Consider the following 22,093-nt stretch of genomic DNA (forward strand, 5'->3'; position numbering starts at 1 on the left):
ATTCACATATTCATAGTAAAGTATGGTCTAATGTATAAGTATGTTTTCATCTCTTTCTGCAGCTTTCTCCAGAACGTGATATATAGCCCCAAATGCATTATATTGATGATGAAATACAGTTTGATGGCAATCAGCGCGATATAAAAAATTCCAACTAGACGTACTTCTAGAAGTTACTACACGTCATCTGATGTTGACCGGATGGGCGAGGGGGCGTTTATAATTCCGTGGGCAGCGTTATACCAATCATCTAATGTGGGTCAAATGTTGATAATAGCAGTTAGTATCGAAGACGGTAACGTTACACGCTGAAACTCACCGTTGGGCGATCATCGTCGAGTAGAAATCTTATCATTATGGGATATATTTTTACCCTGTCCATCTCCAGCTTGTATAATGGTATATACGTCCAAATCATGTTGTTTATCGAGTTATTGCCAATCGATCACCGTGTAGCGTGACGAGCCAGAGTCCCATGACCTATAGCGAGCGCCCGGAAGTACTACGGTCGTCTAGGACAACCTCAATTCAACATCCTGTTTGGCGATTGCGCCGATCGGCCACCAGATGGCGCTCCTGAACCGCCAGAGAGCTCAGTGGGTCCTGCTGGTGGATCTCAGGCCAGCGGAGGGGACATATGAATCCGATCGCAGATTTTTGAAATATTGATATAAGGACGACGTAACACGTCCTCCGGCAACTTTAGCATGGCCAGCAAAGACGTCTAAAGACGGGTCCCGGCAGTCAAAGTGTTAACACTATCAGTGCTGGCCTTGTTTACCTTTTTACCCCCTTGAATGCCATCATCCACTTCAATGTTAGCGTTAAAAACGCATAATCTATGTTTTAAATTATGGCTATGTGTCTAATCTGCCTGTCGCTTATCAATGACTTGTTTGCAGTCAACATTGTCGAAACGGATTGTTTTTTTTAATCGGTTCATATCCTTTTTATAGCATTTCGAAAGCTATCGTTCTCTCGAAAATGTCCGGGAAAATAGAAAGATTCCCCCATAAACGGCATTTATTGGAATATTCTCGAATACACTAGACACGTTGTCATTTGTCGGCCTATTTATGAATCGTTTTCAAATAAACGCTAGATTATCGATAGTATATGTGTACTTATGCACACTATAGAGGCGGGCTGAAAAATCGATTACCTCATGTCCTCAAGATCACACACACACACACATACACACACGGCACATGCTGATATCTCAGTGAATACAGCTCTGATTACCGCAAGACTGGTAACATAGACTCCTTACCTTAGATCAGATGTTCTCCAAAAAGATTATTCCAATTCCTGATCGCCATTCCAAATATCGATCGCGTTTATTGATTGATTATTGGCTGCTGTAAATATATATTCCAGGCTGCATTCCAACTCGCGATCACTTCCATGTTCATCAGATGGCTTGCCAGCACAGTGGAGCCAGTTGGCTCCACCTCTACAGATCCAGCAGTATAATCGAATGACCTGCAGTTACACAGGGATAGACGATAGGGGGCGTAATTTTCCCATCTGAGCTCCTAGAGGGTCTGCTGTACCAACGGGAGACTCGGTTGATGAAATATGAATTCAAATCGCTAATAAAAAAATCACACGACAATACACGTCGTCGGAACTCAACGGGGGGTCTGATAAGACGACAATACACGTTGTCGGCATTCAAAGTGTTAATAATAATAATTATAAATATTTTTTTCTGTTGTACCGAACTCGTACCGAACCGTGACCCCAATACCGAGGTACGTACCGAACCGTGGCTTCTGTGTATCGTTACACCCCTAATGCCAACCACTCTCACATATTTTGGTTATGTGATAAAGTGCAACCATTCTGGAAGAGTGTTACACAGGAAATGTACAGAATTCTTAGCTATGAATTCCCCATGGAACCCCAGCTGATATACCTGGGTTTGATCACAGAGGAGACCATACACAATGAAGACTTGTACCTGTTCAAAATCATGACAATAGCTGGTAAGAAGGCCATCACAAGGAGCTGGCTCAAAGAAGCCGCTCCAGACAAAGAGACATGGAGGGGAATAGTGGAGGAGATAAGCGATATGGAAAAAAGTATATTCCTGCTGAGAATGAAGGCCAAGACATACGACAGACGCTGGTCGAAATGGACAACATATGAGCCGTTAGATGATTAAAGACTGCCATGACACAATCAAAACAGACCCGACACACCAAGAGCAAATACAGAAGGAGAGACAGAGAGAGCGAAGGAGAGACAGAGAGAGGTAAAGACAGAGAGAGAGTGAAGGAGACAGAGAGAGAGCGAAGGAGAGACAGAGAGAGCGAAGGAGAGACAGAGAGAGGTAAAGACAGAGAGAGAGCGAAGGAGACAGAGAGAGAGAAGGAGAGACAGAGAGAGCGAAGGAGAGACAGAGAGAGGTAAAGACAGAGAGAGAGCAAAGGAGACAGAGAGAGAGGGAATGAGAGACAGAGAGTCAGAGAGAGCGAGCGAAGGAGAGACAGAGAAAGAGGGAGAGAGATGGGAACAGAGAAAAGGAGAGATGATGATGGAAGAGGCAAGAGAAAAAGAGAGTGAGGAAGACAGAGTGTGTGTGTGTGTGTGTGTGTGTGTGTGTGTGTGTGTGTGTGTGTGTGTGTGTGTGTGTGTGTGTGTGTGTGTGTGTGTTCGCTCACCATTCCATACAGAGGGACTTGCGGGGCGGTCATGGGGAACATGGGCGCTGGGGCCTGATGGGACGGAGAAACAGAGGAGCCTCTTAACAACAACACACTCAACACAGAGCAGCCAAGGCTCAATACACAGAGAGAACACAGAGAACACAGAGAACACAGAGAGAACACACAGAGAACAGAGAACACGGAGAGAACACAGAGGGTGGTAGTGGTCTGATCAATCGGATTGATGAACTATTGATCACTTGGTGCTGCTCTCTGACTGGTCTGGCTTACACTGTCACAACAGTGGCAAGCTGCAGGAGAGAGAGCGAGAGAGAGAGAGAGAGAGAGGCAGGGAGAGAGAGAGAGAGAGAGAGAGAGAGAGAGAGAGAGAGAGAGTGAGAGAGAGAGAGCGAGAGAGGCAGGGAGAGAGAGAGCGAGAGAGAGAGAGGCAGGGAGAGAGAGAGAGAGAGAGAGGCAGAGAGAGCGAGCGAGAGAGAGAGGCAGGGAGAGAGAGAGAGAGAGAGAGAGAGAGAGAGAGAGAGAGAGAGAGAGAGAGAGAGAGCGAGAGAGGCAGGGAGAGAGAGAGCGAGAGAGAGCGAGCGAGCGACCGAGTGCCCTTTGGTTTCAACTAGGAATGCTGGGTAACCTGTCCCAAAGAGGGGTTTCCTAAGGTTATAGTTAGGATTTTAATGTGGGTAACGGAGTAAGACAGGGCGGGATTCTGTCTCCCTTCCTGTTCAATGTATATATATGGATGATCTCTCCACAAAACTAAAATAATGTAAGACTGAGGCAGGGAGAGAGAGAGAGAGAGAGAGGCAGAGAGAGCGAGCGAGAGAGAGAGGCAGGGAGAGAGAGAGAGAGAGAGAGAGAGAGAGAGAGAGAGAGAGAGAGAGAGAGAGAGAGAGCGAGAGAGGCAGGGAGAGAGAGAGCGAGAGAGAGCGAGCGAGCGACCGAGTGCCCTTTGGTTTCAACTAGGAATGCTGGGTAACCTGTCCCAAAGAGGGGTTTCCTAAGGTTATAGTTAGGATTTTAATGTGGGTAACGGAGTAAGACAGGGCGGGATTCTGTCTCCCTTCCTGTTCAATGTATATATATGGATGATCTCTCCACAAAACTAAAATAATGTAAGACTGGATGCCTGGTGGGGAGAGCCTTATCGACCATCTGATCTATGCTGATGATTTAGTCATACTGTCCCCCTATAGGGGTGGGGGAAAACATTTATACGTAGTAGTATCGCGATACTTTGCATGGCGATACTGTATCGATACAGGGACGCCAAGTATCGATATTTAAAAAAAATATTGTATAAGGAAGTTGCATTGTTCATTTCAATACCTGTAATAGTACAGTAGTCCACACACATGCATTCAGTTAAGTTGGAATATTTCATTTCATTTCAAACCTTTATTTATACTCGTGAAAGCACTGAGGTTTCCCTCATTTACAGTGATGACGAGTTAACAAAGGACACAAATATCATAACAGTTAATAATTACAATGAATTACAATTACTACAATGATGGATTAAAAACAATTACATGATTCAGTACATAGGTCAAGTGCAATGCCTTTAAACTCCATGAATGACGGGAATGTTCCGAGCTTTAGAGTCTTTTGCAGGGTATTCCATGTGTATGGAGCATCGTAGGAGAAGGCAGATTTTCCAAGCTCAGACCGAACTCGAGGCACCCTGAGCACAAGCCGATCATTCGAACGAGTTTGGTAGGTGACAGCACTCCAGACCAACAAAGATGTAATATAAGGTGGAAGTTTGCCAATAATTGCTTTGTAGATAAAAAGATACCCATGATAACTACGTCGCAACGAGAGAGATGGCCAGCCTACCCTCTCATACAAAAGACAATGGTGAGTATCATATTTGTCACCCGTAATAAATCTTAGGGCGGAGTGGTAGGCAGAATCCAAAGGCCTTAATGTAGACGCAGACGCATGCCTGTAAATGACATCACCATAGTCCAATATTGACAAAAAAACAGCCTGTATAATTATTTTCCTACAGAACATAGGAAAACTAGCGCGGTTACGGTACAAGAAACCAATCTTTTGCCGTAATTTTGTAGCTAGGTTATCTATATGGAATTTAAAAGAAAGTTTATCATCCAGCCATATACCAAGATATTTATACTCACTAACTCTTTCAATATACAAACCATTTGCTGTTGTTAGGTGTAGCATGTCATAATCTATAACCCTGGCTCTAGAAAACATCATAGACTTGATTTTACTAGAATTAAGCACTAACTTGAGCTTAGCTAGAGCATTTTGGAGAGTGTCAAACGCAAGCTGCAGGTTCACAATAGCTTCCTGAACAGTATCCACAATGCAGTAGACAACTGTATCATCCGCATAAAGATGAGCCTGACAACCTGCTAGTGCTGAAAGACTAGAAACAATATCATTAATATAGATTGTAAAGAGGACCGGCCCCAATACCGAACCCTGTGGTACACCCTTAGACAATGGCAGGAAATCAGATTGAAAGTTACCTGAATTCACAGATTGACACCTTGAAGATAAATAGTCCTGAAACCAAGCACAAGCGGCTTTATCCAGGCCAATGCTAGCTAGACTATTCAAAAGCAAGTGATGGTCTACTGTATCAAACGCCTTTGAGAGGTCTACAAAGAGAACTGCACAATGCTTCCCATTGTCCAGGGCTGAAATAATGTCATTAGTGACCAAAGTAACAGCTGTAATAGTACTATGATTTGCTCTGAAACCTGATTGGTGAGTACTTAGCACTGAGCAACTTGAGAAAAAGGTTTTTAATTGGTTGTTTACCAAGGTCTCCAGTGCTTTGGCTAGGCATGATAGTTTGGAGATAGGACGATAGTTATCCATCTTATCCCTATCCCCCCCTTTATGCAAGGGGAGCACCTTGGCAGATTTCCACACTTGCGGAACTATGCCAGATGCAATAGAAAGGTTAAAGATGTGTGACAATGGCTCACAAATGACAGGGGCTGCCAGTTTTATAAAAAAAAAATGTCTAAATTGTCCACACCAGTAGAACACTTAGGGTCTATGGATTGCAAGATATTGAGAGTTTCACTAGATGAAAATGGCTGGAAGGAAAATGTAGGTACACACGAGGCATGATCGAAGATTGGGCTAGGGTCAGAGTCAACATCCAGTGGAGCCAGCCCAGTAGACAACCTGTCAAATATGACTGTAATACAAACAGTTCAGTTTGTCAGGTACATGCAACACAGATTACAGTGTTTACATCTGTCTGCTTGAGAAAATACCATGTTCTGCAATAAAAATTATTGAAGTGAGATGAACAGACTGAACGTTATTTGATTAGATAAAACATGTTGACAAAGTTTTACTTTGCAGTTGAAAAAAGGTAATAAATCGCAATATATCGCAATATTAATATCGCCATACTCAGAATATCGCAATATATTTAGTATCGCAATACTATCATATCGTGACTTAAGTATCGTGATAATATCGTATCGTGAGGCCTCTGGTGATTCCCACCCCTACCCCCTATAGTGCTGGTTTACAGCAACTGCTTAAAGTCTGCTCCGTGTATGGTATACAACATGATATCAAATTCAACCTTAACAAGAGTGTTGTTATGATTCAAACCTAACAAGAGTGTAGTTATGATTCAACCCTAACAAGTGTTGTTATGATTCAACCCTAACACGAGTGTAGTTATGATTCAACCCTAACAAGAGTGTAGTTATGATTCAACCCTAACAAGAGTGTTGTTATGATTCAACCCTAACAAGTGTAGTTATGATTCAACCCTAACAAGAGTGTAGCTATGATTCAACCCTAACAAGAGTGTTGTTATGATTCAACCCTAACACGAGTGTTGTTATGATTCAACCCTAACAAGAGTGTAGCTATGATTCAACCCTAACAAGAGTGTTGTTATGATTCAACCCTAACAAGAGTGTAGTTATGATTCAACCCTAACAAGAGTGTTGTTATGATTCAACCCTAACAAGAGTGTTGTTATGATTCAACCCTAACAAGAGTGTTGTTATGATAGTGAAAACTAAGGAGGACCAGAAGCAAAGGTGTCCCTCCTTCTTGTTGGCTGACTGTGCTCTAGATGTGGTGAAGAGTGTGTGATATCTGGGTCACAATATCACTGATGACATGTGTGATGATGTTGATGTGCAGCGCCAGTGCTGCAGACTGTACGCACAGACCAATATGCTGCACGGACATGTTATATGTGTACAGACAATGTGATAATAAGCCTGTTCAGAGCCTATTGTACTCCGCTTTATACTGCCCACCTCTGGTGTAATTATAGCACAGCAAAAATGAAAAAACTGCAGGTAGCATAATAATGATGCATTTAGGATCCTCCTTCTTCCACCCGACGGGTCCGGTACCGGTCCCAAAATGACATCACGTCATAAATCAATCTGTCTAGTAGACTGTATGACATAATGTTGCGTTTCGTTTTCCAAATGTATCCAAGAGTAAACATCCTAACCATGTCACAACAGCAGTCATAGTGTATATTTTCAGCAATACGTTTGTTTACCAATAGGTTAAAGTGTTATTAGTGAGATTTTAGTTTTTGAAATGTGATAATAATGTGAATTAGTGGCCGTCGCCGAATGATGATGATATGTAGTCATATGAGCACAGGGCATCCATAGCTCTCAATGAGCGTTGACATTTCTAAAAACTACAGTACCCAGGAAATTCTAGCCTCCTGCAAGCAAATTACTTGTGTATGAATTATTTTTATTTCTCTTATTTCTCGGGATACTATATCACAAAACTGAACGTTATTGGCATAGATTGAAGCGCAGTTAGCGTGTCTACCTTCTGTGAACATTTAGCAACCATCTGTGTTGAAATGCGATCCAAAATGGCGGAGGCATATCCATTCTAAGAATCAAACTCTACATACAGTAGATTTCATTCTTCATTCTCGATGCACGCCTGGTGATACTAAATCCAAATTGAACACTGCCATTTGAAAAAGGAGATTTGGCCCGATCCATAGATGTGCGAGTTGGCTATAATAAGGTAATTTATAGGCTTCATATTCTATATTCTATAATAATATTTCAAATTGCATGAGTCCGGATGGCAGAATTCAGTACTGCAAAACCTTCTGTACAATCATCTTCCCTTTATTCATTTCCATAGATTTTTTGTACACGTGATCTCAAGAAGGTACTGAACGAGCTCAGTGGCAGTTTTTCATGTCTGGTCATTTTCCGACAATTAGTTACACTTTAGATAAAAAATATTATATTTCTTGATTCAGAACTATTTGATCATGGATGAACAACACTTTCAATGCAAATGGTTGATATGAATTTCAATGACCTTGTTAAAAACTGACTTTTTTGTGTAAAAAAAATCAAGCACTTTAAGCACTTCAAGGACCTTGTGCGAACCCTGTGACTGACTCTGCTCTTCAAACACTAAACACTGTCACTGAGGAATGCAGAGGGAGGGTAAGGAGAAGGTCTGTGTGTGTGAGAGAGAGAGAGAGAGAGAGAGAGAGAGAGAGAGAGAGAGAGAGAGAGAGAGAGAGAGAGAGAGAGAGAGAGAGAGAGAGAGATAGAGAGAGAGAGAGGTGTAGCAGCATCTAGTTGGTTAGTTATTAAAACAAGCAGGAGTGCAGTACTTACATAACTAGTATAGAACAATCCATTCTGCAGGAAAGCACAAGGAAAAAGAGACAGACAGACAGACAGACAGACAGACAAGAGAAGGAGAGAAAGAGAGAGAGAAGGAACGGAGGGAGGTAGAGGGAAAAAAAGAAGGAAGAAATCAAAGAGAAAGAAAGAAATGGATGATGATGCAAAAAAAAACAGACGGACATGGTTAAAAGAAAAAGGTAGAAGAAAAGAATGGAGAGAGAGAGCGAGAGCAGAAATGGGGAAGGAAAGAATGCAGAGAGAGAGAGAGATTAAACGGGAGGGGAAGAAGAGGAAGCGGAGGAGAGAGAGAAAGATGCCGGAAGAAAAGAAGAGAATTAAAGAAAAATGTGAGGGAGGAATAAAGTGACAGATGGAGAGAGAGAGACAGAGGATACAGAGAGAGATAGAGAGAGAGAGGATACAGAGATAGAGATAGAAATAACAGACAAGACAGGAAAGAGAGAGGAGAGAGACACAGACAGACAGAGAGACAGGCAGACAGACAGAGAGACAGATGATACAGAGAGAGAGAGAGAGAGAGAGAGAGAGAGAGAGAGAGAGAGAGAGAGAGAGAGAGAGAGAGAGAGAGAGAGAGAGAGAGAGAGAGAGAGAGAGAGAGAGAGAGAGAGAGAGAACAGACAGACAGGAAAGGAGAGAGAGAGAGAAAGGAGAGAGAGAGAGAGAGAGAGAGAGAGAGAGAGAGAGAGAGAGAGAGAGAGAGAGAGAGAGAGAGAGAGAGAGAGAGATAGAGAAGAAAGAGAGACAGAGAGAGAGAGAGAGAGAGATAGAGATAGAGATAGAGATAGAGACAGAGACAGAGACAGAGAGAGAGAGAGAGATAGAGATAGAGATAGAGATAGAGATAGAGAGAGAGAGAGAGAGAGAGAGAGAGAGAGAGAGAGAGGAGAGAGATACAGAGGGAGATGGAGAGAGAGAGGGAGAGATTGTTAAGAAAAGAGAATGTTAACTCATTCTGCGAGAGAGAAGGTAGAGTTAGTGACAGTTTGTCCTCGTCAGCCAGAAACCACAGTCCAGAGATCAGCAGGACAGTCAGGAGCTGGCTTGCTCAGCAACACACACCCCGGATTTATTTTTTTACATTTTAAAGTTAAATGCATCAATCTGTTGCACTTTGAGAGCAAAATAAAGAGGCTAGATCTATGATGAACTTTGTGCTCAAAACACAAAATCGACTAGACTGCAGTGCTTTCTCCCTGCAGCCTTTTCCTCAGGTCAGTCTTTTACATGAACCCTTTCAGTGCCACGGACAACATATCTCGTTTTATTAGCGATCTGAAATCATATTTCATCAACCGAGTCTCCCGTTGGTACACCAGCCCCTGCAGGAGCTCAGAATGGAAAAAAGCGCCCCCTATCGTCTATCCCTGTGTAACTACAGGTCAGTCGCTTAGACTGACCTGGGATCTGTAGATATGTAGAGGCGGAGCCAGCTGGCTCCTTGTGCTGGCGAGCAGTCTGATCAACATGGAAGTCATCGCGGAACGGGAATCAGCCTGGAATATATTCACAGCAGCCAATAATCAATCAATAAGCGTGATCGATATTTGGAATGGCGATCAGGAATTGGAATAATCTTTGAGGTAAGGAATCTATTTTACCAGTCTTGGGATAATCAGAGTTGTATTCGCTGAGATCTCAGCGTTTGCCCTATGTGTGATGTGTCTGTGTGTGCGCAATCGCTGATGAGGAAATAAGAGAACCGATTTTTCAGCTTGCGTCTATAGCGTGCATACGTACACATATACTATCGACAATCTAGCGTTTATTTGAAAACTATTCATAAATAGGCCGAAAAATTACAACGTTTGTGTATTGTAGAATATTCCAGTAAATGTCTTTTGTCATGGAATCTTTATATTTTCCTTGAAAACGAGGGCTTTTCAAAATGCTATAAAACGAAAATGAACCGATAAAAAAACAATCCGCTTCGACAATGTTTTAAAAAAAATCTTTTTTCCCCCCTCCTTTTTCCGATTTATCTCCCATCCCACTGTTAGTCGTTATGTCAATTCCCAACCCCCTTCCTGGTTGTTGCGCACTCCCCCCTACTGTTGGTCCGGGAGGCCGGAGACTATCACATGCTTTCCTCCGACACATGTGCAGCCAGCCTGGCAGCGCAGACTCTCACCGGGAGAGTGTAACGTATGGAAGCAGGGACCGAAACTAGAGAGCGCCACCCGCCATTGGCGCTCAGTTTTTACATTTGGCGCCTCCCACTGAGAGGTCTGACCGCCGTGTGGCGGGCAATCAAATAGTCATGTGAAAACCGAAAATCATGATCCAATTCTTTAGCGGAGTTCTCACTCGCTGTCTCAGCACAGACATGCAGCGCACCGCGCACTGCTGCTGCTGCTCCTACCCCTCCCCACCTGTTTCTGTATGCCTGCATGTAAACAGAGGCTATTGCCTCACCGTGACGTTAGTCTAGTCAGTGTGGGACCTTCGTGAGATAACGTTAGCTACCGTTACAAAATGACCCAGTCAACTATTCACTTAGTTTAATACATGAGGCATTGTGTAACGTTATCCAGCCGGCTAGCTACGGATAGCTCCCGACATCAACAAATCCTCCAGCAATAGTCCAGTGCATAATACCTCCGTTGGCTAGGTAGCTCACTAGTCACTACGAAATGTCGCAGTAAACTAAATAGTTCACTGAGGCGTTGTCCCAACGCCATCCAGCAGTAGCTACAGATAGCTCCTGACATCAATGTCCTACAACAACATGCGTATTCAAGTCCCTGGCTTACATCGCATGAGTGAGGGCTGCTGAATAGGGTCCAGCTGTAGCTCAGGAGAATCCTTGCTGGAGCTGGAGGCCACTCGAGTATACACACAGACAGTGGAGCTGTTTGCAGACAGTGAGGTGGCGATGTCTCGCAGATAACACAATCACAAGTATGATTATATAATATATATATTTTATTAAAAAAAAATTATATAAAATAATAATACATTTTTTTTTATCAAAAAAAAGTTGGCAGGTAAGAAATATGCTTGGCGGGTAGATTCTTCCCATCTACCCGCCACTGGCCGGTGAGTCAAAAAGTTAATTTCGCTCCCTGTGTGGAAGGTCACACTACCTCCCTCCAGATCCCTCCCTCGCTGTGCAGGCGCCCCGACCGAACTGTAGGAATCGCTGTTTACAACGACCAGGACCCACCCACCAGCTTTCCCACCCCTAACACTGCCAATTGTGTTAGTATGAGCGACCAGCCAAGCTGGTAGCAACGCAGAGAGCTGGGCTCGAACCCCCGCTTCGACAATGTTGACTGCAAACGAGTCATTGATAAAGTGACGGGCAGATTAGACACATAGCCATAATTTAAAACATAGATTAGGAGTTTTTAACGCTAACATTGAAGTGGATGGTGGCATTCAACGGGTAAATCAAGGTTAAGCAAGGGCTCTGAAAGTGTTAAGCACAGCCCAAATGAAATCACAAAAAAAAAAATATATATATATATATATATATATATATATATATATATATATATATATATATTATACTTTTTTTATTTGTATTTTTTTTTAATAATTTTTTTTTAATAGTCTAGTTTATAGCAGCGGCGGTCCTAATTTGCCGCTGCTGAATGCATATAGGGGAAACACTGGTAAACATGCGTGTGGTCTGCTTAGAGGACTCTATTGAATGGTAAAGTATTCTACCTTCTCCCCCACAAGCTCTGTGAATAAAATCGGCTACAAAAAAAGGTTCCCTTCCTGAAGCACGAGTCAACTTGTTCATATTCAGAAAGCCCCCGTAGACGGGACGCGTGAATACTTTCCCTAAGGTGGTTGTCCTTCCGCGTTCGGTTTGCGCGATCTGATTGGCCACTGACGTTTCTGGTCATGTGACATGTGCGCCAATCGTGTGACGGCAAGTTCTGCGCCAATTTCCGGGTCTAACAGCCTGCAAACTAGCCTAGTTTATCACTGGTTAAGCTTAGGCGACTCTTTCGAAGTTGGTTAAGGTTAGAGTTTGGAATCAGGGCTGGTGTTCTATCGCCCTGCTCTAAGACTAACCTTAACCAACTTCGAAAGAGTGCCTAAGCTTAACCGGCGAAAGAACTTGCCGTCACACGATTGACCGCACATGTCACATGGCCAGAAACGTCAGTGGCCAATCAGATCGCGCAAACCGACAACCCCCTTAGGGAAAGTATTCACGCAGACGGGACAGTGAAACAAACAAAAGGAACCTCGTTCTCAATTTCACCTATAGCTCACACGCCAAACAAAGTCCGTCTCAAAATCTGTCTCAAAGTATGTCTCAAAGTCTGTCTCAAAGTCCGTCTCAAAGTCCGTCTCAAAGTCCGTCTCCAAGTCCGTCTCAAAGTCCGTCTCAAAGTCCGTCTCAAAGTCCGTCTCCAAGTCCGTCTCCAAGTCTGTCTCCAAGTCCGTCTCAAAGTCCGTCTCCAAGTCCGTCTCCAAGTCCGTCTCAAAGTCTGTCTCAAAGTCCGTCTCAAAGTCCGTCTCAAAGTCCGTCTCCAAGTCCGTCTCCAAGTCCGTCTCCAAGTCCGTCTCCAAGTCCGTCTCCAAGTCAGTCTCCAAGTCCGTCTCAAAGTCCGTCTCAAAGTCCGTCTCAAAGTCCGTCTCAAAGTCCGTCTCAAAGTCCGTCTCCAAGTCCGTCTCAAAGTCCGTCTCAAAGTCCGTCTCCAAGTCCGTCTCAAAGTCCGTCTCAAAATCTGTCTCCAAGTCCGTCTCAAAGTCCGTCTCAAAGTCTGTCTCAAAGTCCGTCTCCAAGTCTGTCTCAAAGTCCGTCTCAAAGTCCGTCTCAAAATCTGTCTCCAAGTCTGTCTCAAAGTCCGTCTCAAAGTCCGTCTCCAAGTCCGTCTCAAAGTCCGTCTCAAAGTCCGTCTCAAAGTCTGTCTCAAAGTCCGTCTCCAAGTCTGTCTCAAAGTCCGTCTCAAAGTCTGTCTCAAAGTCCGTCTCAAAGTCTGTCTCAAAGTCCGTCTCAAAGTCCGTCTCAAAGTCTGTCTCAAAGTCCGTCTCAAAGTCCGTCTCAAAATCCGTCTCAAAGTCCGTCTCAAAGTCTGTCTCAAAGTCCGTCTCCAAGTCCGTCTCAAAGTCTGTCTCAAAATCTGTCTCAAAGTCCGTCTCAAAGTCTGTCTCAAAGTCTGTCTCAAAGTATGTCTCAAAGTCTGTCTCAAAGTCTGTCTCAAAGTCAGTCTCCAAGTCCGTCTCAAAGTCTGTCTCAAAGTCTGTCTCAAAGTCCGTCTCCAAGTCCGTCTCAAAGTCTGTCTCAAAGTCCGTCTCCAAGTCCGTCTCCAAGTCCGTCTCCAAGTCCGTCTCAAAGTCTGTCTCCAAGTCCGTCTCAAAGTCTGTCTCAAAGTCCGTCTCCAAGTCCGTCTCAAAGTCTGTCTCAAAGTCCGTCTCAAAGTCCGTCTCAAAGTCCGTCTCAAAATCTGTCTCCAAGTCCGTCTCAAAGTCTGTCTCAAAGTCTGTCTCAAAGTCTGTCTCAAAATCTGTCTCAAAGTCTGTCTCAAAGTCTGTCTCAAAGTCTGTCTCAAAGTCTGTCTCAAACACCGGCCGGACTCCAGGGCTTAACGTAACGTCCCTGACCCCCACTTGACCCCTGACCCCCACCTGTGTTTAGATGGTACCTCCTACAAGGCTCCCATATGGTCGATGTTGTGTCTCTCACCACATGCTGTACATGCATTGGCTGGGGGGCCATGGGGGCGGGGCTCCACTCACCACGTGTTGTACAGGCATTGGCTGGGGGGCCATGGGGGCGGGGCTCCACTGGGTGGTGGTCATGGTCTTACTCTGCCAGTTGTGCCCCCCGGTCAGCTTCCTCTCTCCCAGCTGGTTCCACTGCATGTCCGGCCTGTACAGACAGCACACGCACACACGTGTTACATTATGGTACTAGACCCAGAGGAGATGTTGGTAGCAGGTTCAGTAAAAAAATGTCAGAAGAGCGATGTATGGGCTGATGATGTATTTAGATGTGAACGACCTCATAGAGCAGCGACGTCACTGACTCAGGTCAATCAGTCACAGTCAGCCACTCTGCCCCTAGTGGCGGCTCACAAGCATGGCACTGTGCTTTGCATTTGTGGTATTTCTTTTTTTTCGACAGTATGAAAAATAGACATTTCCTTTCAAATGTCCCACTTCTTTTGCGCTTGTCACCAATGCAAGAGACTCCGGTCTCGACTCCCCGAGTCAGCATTGCCTGCGGCTTGGGCCAGTCGTCATACTATCTCAATTGGCAGAGGTAGCGGGTGGAAGTAGATGGGTGGGGATTGGACGTTGTGGACAGCGACTCCTACAGGTCGGTTGGGTGACGCCTGTACAGCAGAAACAGGAAGTATCGGGGGCAGTGTGAGCCTCCCACACGTTACTCCTCGCCACTGAGAGTCCGCGCTGTCTGGTGAAAAGATGTGACAGGCTGCCTCCTCGTGTACCGGAGGGGACACGTTATGCAAGGCTTCTATCCTCACTACAGCCGACCAGTGGGAGGCATAGTCTAGCAACATTCAAGACAGGGGAGGGGAGAATTGATGGGGAGAATTGGCGATACGAAATTGGGGGATGGGAGAAAAATAAGGAGAAAAAGTGGATCAAAAAAAATTTCCCACTTCTTTATTATTTGATTTATTCATGTTTAAATTCGGACAAAAAGCTGTACTACATTAATATACACATCAAGATTGTGCTAGTGCATAGGGGCTAACGCTAGCTGTCCAATATAACTTGTGTATCCCCTGTCCAATAGAACTTGTGTTTCCCTGTCCAATATAACTTGTGTTTCCCTGTCCAATAGAACTTGTGTTTCCCTGTCCAATAGAACTTGTGTTTCCCCTGTCCAATAGAACTTGTGTTTCCCTGTCCAATAGAACTTGTGTTTCCTCTGTCCAATAGAACTTGTGTATCCCCTGTCCAATAGAACTTGTGTTTCCCTGTCCAATAGAACTTGTGTTTCCCTGTACAATAGAACTTGTGTTTCCCCTGTCCAATAGAACTTGTGTTTCCCTGTCCAATAGAACTTGTGTTTCCCCTGTCCAATAGAACTTGTGTTTCCCTGTCCAATAGAACTTGTGTTTCCCTGTCCAATAGAACTTGTGTTTCCCTGTCCAATAGAACTTGTGTTTCCCTGTCCAATAGAACTTGTGTTTCCCTGTACAATAGAACTTGTGTTTCCCTGTCCAATAGAACTTGTGTTTCCCCTGTCCAATAGAACTTGTGTTTCCCTGTCCAATAGAACTTGTGTTTCCCTGTCCAATAGAACTTGTGTTTCCCTGTCCAATAGAACTTGTGTTTCCCTGTCCAATAGAACTTGTGTTTCCCCTGTCCAATAGAACTTGTGTTTCCCTGTCCAATAGAACTTGTGTTTCCCTGTCCAATAGAACTTGTGTTTCCCCTGTCCAATAGAACTTGTGTTTCCCCTGTCCAATAGAACTTGTGTTTCCCCTGTCCAATAGAACTTGTGTTTCCCCTGTCCAATAGAACTTGTGTTTCCCCTGTCCAATAGAACTTGTGTTTCCCTGTCCAATAGAACTTGTGTTTCCCTGTCCAATATAACTTGTGTTTCCCCTGTCCAATATAACTCGTGTTTCCTCTGTCCAATAGAACTTGTGTTTCCTCTGTCCAATAGAACTTGTGTTTCCCTGTCCAATATAACTTGTGTTTCCTCTGTCCAATAGAACTTGTGTTTCCCCTGTCCAATAGAACTTGTGTTTCCCCTGTCCAATAGAACTTGTGTTTCCCTGTCCAATAGAACTTGTGTTTCCCCTGTCCAATAGAACTTGTGTTTCCCCTGTCCAATATAACTTGTGTTTCCCCTGTCCAATAGAACTTGTGTTTCCCCTGTCCAATAGAACTTGTGTTTCCTCTGTCCAATAGAACTTGTGTTTCCCTGTCCAATAGAACTTGTGTTTCCCCTGTCCAATAGAACTTGTGTTTCCCTGTCCAATAGAACTTGTGTTTCCTCTGTCCAATAGAACTTGTGTTTCCCTGTCCAATAGAACTTGTGTTTCCTCTGTCCAATAGAACTTGTGTTTCCCTGTCCAATAGAACTTGTGTTTCCCTGTCCAATAGAACTTGTGTTTCCCCTGTCCAATATAACTTGTGTTTCCTCTGTCCAATAGAACTTGTGTTTCCCCTGTCCAATAGAACTTGTGTTTCCTCTGTCCAATAGAACTTGTGTTTCCCTGTCCAATAGAACTTGTGTTTCCCTGTCCAATATAACTTGTGTTTCCCCTGTCCAATAGAACTTGTGTTTCCCTGTCCAATAGAACTTGTGTTTCCCTGTCCAATAGAACTTGTGTTTCCCCTGTCCAATATAACTTGTGTTTCCCCTGTCCAATAGAACTTGTGTTTCCCCTGTCCAATAGAACTTGTGTTTCCTCTGTCCAATAGAACTTGTGTTTCCCTGTCCAATAGAACTTGTGTTTCCCCTGTCCAATAGAACTTGTGTTTCCCCTGTCCAATATAACTTGTGTTTCCCTGTCCAATAGAACTTGTGTTTCCCTGTCCAATAGAACTTGTGTTTCCTCTGTCCAATAGAACTTGTGTTTCCCTGTCCAATAGAACTTGTGTTTCCTCTGTCCAATAGAACTTGTGTTTCCCTGTCCAATAGAACTTGTGTTTCCCTGTCCAATAGAACTTGTGTTTCCCCTGTCCAATAGAACTTGTGTTTCCCTGTCCAATAGAACTTGTGTTTCCCTGTCCAATAGAACTTGTGTTTCCCCTGTCCAATAGAACTTGTGTTTCCTCTGTCCAATAGAACTTGTGTTTCCCTGTCCAATAGAACTTGTGTTTCCCTGTCCAATAGAACTTGTGTTTCCCTGTCCAATATAACTTGTGTTTCCCTGTCCAATAGAACTTGTGTTTCCCTGTCCAATAGAACTTGTGTTTCCCCTGTCCAATAGAACTTGTGTTTCCCTGTCCAATAGAACTTGTGTTTCCTCTGTCCAATAGAACTTGTGTTTCCCTGTCCAATAGAACTTGTGTTTCCTCTGTCCAATAGAACTTGTGTTTCCCTGTCCAATAGAACTTGTGTTTCCCTGTCCAATATAACTTGTGTTTCCCTGTCCAATATAACTTGTGTTTCCCCTGTCCAATAGAACTTGTGTTTCCCTGTCCAATATAACTTGTGTTTCCCCTGTCCAATATAACTTGTGTTTCCCTGTCCAATATAACTTGTGTTTCCCCTGTCCAATAGAACTTGTGTTTCCCTGTCCAATATAACTTGTGTTTCCCCTGTCCAATAGAACTTGTGTTTCCCCTGTCCAATAGAACTTGTGTTTCCCTGTCCAATATAACTTGTGTTTCCCCTGTCCAATAGAACTTGTGTTTCCCCTGTCCAATAGAACTTGTGTTTCCTCTGTCCAATAGAACTTGTGTTTCCCCTGTCCAATAGAACTTGTGTTTCCTCTGTCCAATAGAACTTGTGTTTCCCCTGTCCAATAGAACTTGTGTTTCCTCTGTCCAATAGAACTTGTGTTTCCCTGTCCAATAGAACTTGTGTTTCCCTGTCCAATAGAACTTGTGTTTCCCTGTCCAATAGAACTTGTGTTTCCCCTGTCCAATAGAACTTGTGTTTCCCTGTCCAATAGAACTTGTGTTTCCTCTGTCCAATAGAACTTGTGTTTCCCCTGTCCAATAGAACTTGTGTTTCCCTGTCCAATAGAACTTGTGTTTCCCTGTCCAATAGAACTTGTGTTTCCCCTATCCAATAGAACTTGTATTTCCCTGTCCAATAGAACTTGTGTTTCCCTGTCCAATAGAACTTGTGTTTCCCTGTCCAATATAACTTGTGTTTCCTCTGTCCAATAGAACTTGTGTTTCCCTGTCCAATAGAACTTGTGTTTCCTTGTCCAATAGAACTTGTGTTTCCTTGTCCAATAGAACTTGTGTTTCCCTGTCCAATAGAACTTGTGTTTCCCTGTCCAATAGAACTTGTGTTTCCCTGTCCAATATAACTTGTGTTTCCCTGTCCAATATAACTTGTGTTTCCCTGTCCAATAGAACTTGTGTTTCCCCTGTCCAATAGAACTTGTGTTTCCCCTGTCCAATAGAACTTGTGTTTCCCTGTCCAATATAACTTGTGTTTCCCTGTCCAATAGAACTTGTGTTTCCCTGTCCAATAGAACTTGTGTTTCCCTGTCCAATAGAACTTGTGTTTCCCTGTCCAATAGAACTTGTGTTTCCCTGTCCAATAGAACTTGTGTTTCCCTGTCCAATAGAACTTGTGTTTCCCTGTCCAATAGAACTTGTGTTTCCCTGTCCAATAGAACTTGTGTTTCCCCTGTCCAATAGAACTTGTGTTTCCCTGTCCAATAGAACTTGTGTTTCCCTGTCCAATAGAACTTGTGTTTCCCTGTCCAATAGAACTTGTGTTTCCCCTGTCCAATAGAACTTGTGTTTCCCCTGTCCAATAGAACTTGTGTTTCCCTGTCCAATAGAACTTGTGTTTCCCTGTCCAATAGAACTTGTGTTTCCCTGTCCAATAGAACTTGTGTTTCCTGTCCAATATAACTTGTGTTTCCCCTGTCCAATAGAACTTGTGTTTCCCTGTCCAATAGAACTTGTGTTTCCCTGTCCAATAGAACTTGTGTTTCCCTGTCCAATAAACTTGTGTTTCCCTGTCCAATAGAACTTGTGTTTCCCCTGTCCAATAGAACTTGTGTTTCCCCTGTCCAATAGAACTTGTGTTTCCCTGTCCAATAGAACTTGTGTTTCCCTGTCCAATAGAACTTGTGTTTCCCTGTCCAATAGAACTTGTGTTTCCCTGTCCAATAGAACTTGTGTTTCCCTGTCCAATAGAACTTGTGTTTCCTCTGTCCAATAGAACTTGTGTTTCCCTGTCCAATAGAACTTGTGTTTCCCTGTCCAATAGAACTTGTGTTTCCCTGTCCAATAGAACTTGTGTTTCCTCTGTCCAATAGAACTTGTGTTTCCCTGTCCAATAGAACTTGTGTTTCCTCTGTCCAATAGAACTTGTGTTTCCCTGTCCAATAGAACTTGTGTTTCCCTGTCCAATAGAACTTGTGTTTCCCCTGTCCAATAGAACTTGTGTTTCCTCTGTCCAATAGAACTTGTGTTTCCCCTGTCCAATAGAACTTGTGTTTCCCTGTCCAATAGAACTTGTGTTTCCCTGTCCAATAGAACTTGTGTTTCCCTGTCCAATATAACTTGTGTTTCCCCTGTCCAATAGAACTTGTGTTTCCCTGTCCAATAGAACTTGTGTTTCCCTGTCCAATAGAACTTGTGTTTCCCTGTCCAATATAACTTGTGTTTCCCTGTCCAATAGAACTTGTGTTTCCCTGTCCAATAGAACTTGTGTTTCCTCTGTCCAATAGAACTTGTGTTTCCCTGTCCAATAGAACTTGTGTTTCCCTGTCCAATAGAACTTGTGTTTCCCTGTCCAATATAACTTGTGTTTCCCTGTCCAATAGAACTTGTGTTTCCCTGTCCAATAGAACTTGTGTTTCCCTGTCCAATAGAACTTGTGTTTCCCTGTCCAATAGAACTTGTGTTTCCCTGTCCAATAGAACTTGTGTTTCCCTGTCCAATAGAACTTGTGTTTCCCTGTCCAATAGAACTTGTGTTTCCCTGTCCAATAGAACTTGTGTTTCCCTGTCCAATAGAACTTGTGTTTCCCTGTCCAATAGAACTTGTGTTTCCCTGTCCAATAGAACTTGTGTTTCCCTGTCCAATAGAACTTGTGTTTCCCTGTCCAATAGAACTTGTGTTTCCCTGTCCAATAGAACTTGTGTTTCCCTGTCCAATAGAACTTGTGTTTCCCTGTCCAATAGAACTTGTGTTTCCCTGTCCAATAGAACTTGTGTTTCCCTGTCCAATAGAACTTGTGTTTCCCTGTCCAATAGAACTTGTGTTTCCCTGTCCAATAGAACTTGTGTTTCCCTGTCCAATAGAACTTGTGTTTCCCTGTCCAATAGAACTTGTGTTTCCCTGTCCAATAGAACTTGTGTTTCCCTGTCCAATATAACTTGTGTTTCCCTGTCCAATATAACTTGTGTTTCCCCTGTCCAATAGAACTTGTGTTTCCCCTGTCCAATAGAACTTGTGTTTCCCTGTCCAATAGAACTTGTGTTTCCCTGTCCAATAGAACTTGTGTTTCCCCTGTCCAATAGAACTTGTGTTTCCCTGTCCAATAGAACTTGTGTTTCCCTGTCCAATAGAACTTGTGTTTCCCTGTCCAATAGAACTTGTGTTTCCCTGTCCAATAGAACTTGTGTTTCCCTGTCCAATAGAACTTGTGTTTCCCTGTCCAATAGAACTTGTGTTTCCCTGTCCAATAGAACTTGTGTTTCCCTGTCCAATAGAACTTGTGTTTCCCTGTCCAATAGAACTTGTGTTTCCCTGTCCAATAGAACTTGTGTTTCCCTGTCCAATAGAACTTGTGTTTCCCTGTCCAATAGAACTTGTGTTTCCCTGTCCAATAGAACTTGTGTTTCCCTGTCCAATAGAACTTGTGTTTCCCTGTCCAATAGAACTTGTGTTTCCCTGTCCAATAGAACTTGTGTTTCCCTGTCCAATAGAACTTGTGTTTCCCTGTCCAATAGAACTTGTGTTTCCCTGTCCAATAGAACTTGTGTTTCCCTGTCCAATAGAACTTGTGTTTCCCTGTCCAATAGAACTTGTGTTTCCCTGTCCAATAGAACTTGTGTTTCCCTGTCCAATAGAACTTGTGTTTCCCTGTCCAATAGAACTTGTGTTTCCCTGTCCAATAGAACTTGTGTTTCCCTGTCCAATAGAACTTGTGTTTCCCTGTCCAATAGAACTTGTGTTTCCCTGTCCAATAGAACTTGTGTTTCCCTGTCCAATAGAACTTGTGTTTCCCTGTCCAATAGAACTTGTGTTTCCCTGTCCAATAGAACTTGTGTTTCCCTGTCCAATAGAACTTGTGTTTCCCTGTCCAATAGAACTTGTGTTTCCCTGTCCAATAGAACTTGTGTTTCCCTGTCCAATAGAACTTGTGTTTCCCTGTCCAATATAACTTGTGTTTCCCTGTCCAATAGAACTTGTGTTTCCCCTGTCCAATAGAACTTGTGTTTCCCTGTCCAATAGAACTTGTGTTTCCCTGTCCAATAGAACTTGTGTTTCCCTGTCCAATAGAACTTGTGTTTCCCTGTCCAATAGAACTTGTGTTTCCCTGTCCAATAGAACTTGTGTTTCCCTGTCCAATAGAACTTGTGTTTCCCTGTCCAATAGAACTTGTGTTTCCCTGTCCAATAGAACTTGTGTTTCCCTGTCCAATAGAACTTGTGTTTCCCTGTCCAATAGAACTTGTGTTTCCCTGTCCAATAGAACTTGTGTTTCCCTGTCCAATAGAACTTGTGTTTCCCTGTCCAATAGAACTTGTGTTTCCCTGTCCAATAGAACTTGTGTTTCCCTGTCCAATAGAACTTGTGTTTCCCTGTCCAATAGAACTTGTGTTTCCCTGTCCAATAGAACTTGTGTTTCCCTGTCCAATAGAACTTGTGTTTCCCTGTCCAATAGAACTTGTGTTTCCCTGTCCAATAGAACTTGTGTTTCCCTGTCCAATAGAACTTGTGTTTCCCTGTCCAATAGAACTTGTGTTTCCCTGTCCAATAGAACTTGTGTTTCCCTGTCCAATAGAACTTGTGTTTCCCTGTCCAATAGAACTTGGTTTCCCTGTCCAATAGAACTTGTGTTTCCTGTCCAATAGAACTTGTGTTTCCTGTCCAATAGAACTGCGTTGTTTCCCTGTCCAATAGAACTTGTGTTCCTTGTCCAATAGAACTCTTGGTGAACTAC

General features: G+C 43.4%; 1 pseudogene across 1 annotated transcript in view; it reads right to left on the reverse strand.

The window, feature by feature from the left end:
* Positions 1 to 22,093, reverse strand: part of LOC311226692 — a 196,852-nt pseudogene that overhangs the window by 16,178 nt on the left and 158,581 nt on the right. Inside the window, exons 6-7 of the transcript XR_014621048.1 lie at positions 14,036 to 14,209; positions 2,667 to 2,720 (exon numbers count right to left, since the gene is read on the reverse strand). The product of XR_014621048.1 is annotated as an uncharacterized misc_RNA (transcript). The remainder of the gene's footprint in view (positions 1 to 2,666; positions 2,721 to 14,035; positions 14,210 to 22,093) is intronic.

This window comes from Notolepis coatsorum, assembly GCF_963971535.1.
Source record: "Notolepis coatsorum genome assembly, chromosome: 4".
In the NCBI taxonomy this organism is placed as follows: Eukaryota; Metazoa; Chordata; class Actinopteri; order Aulopiformes; family Paralepididae; genus Notolepis; species Notolepis coatsorum.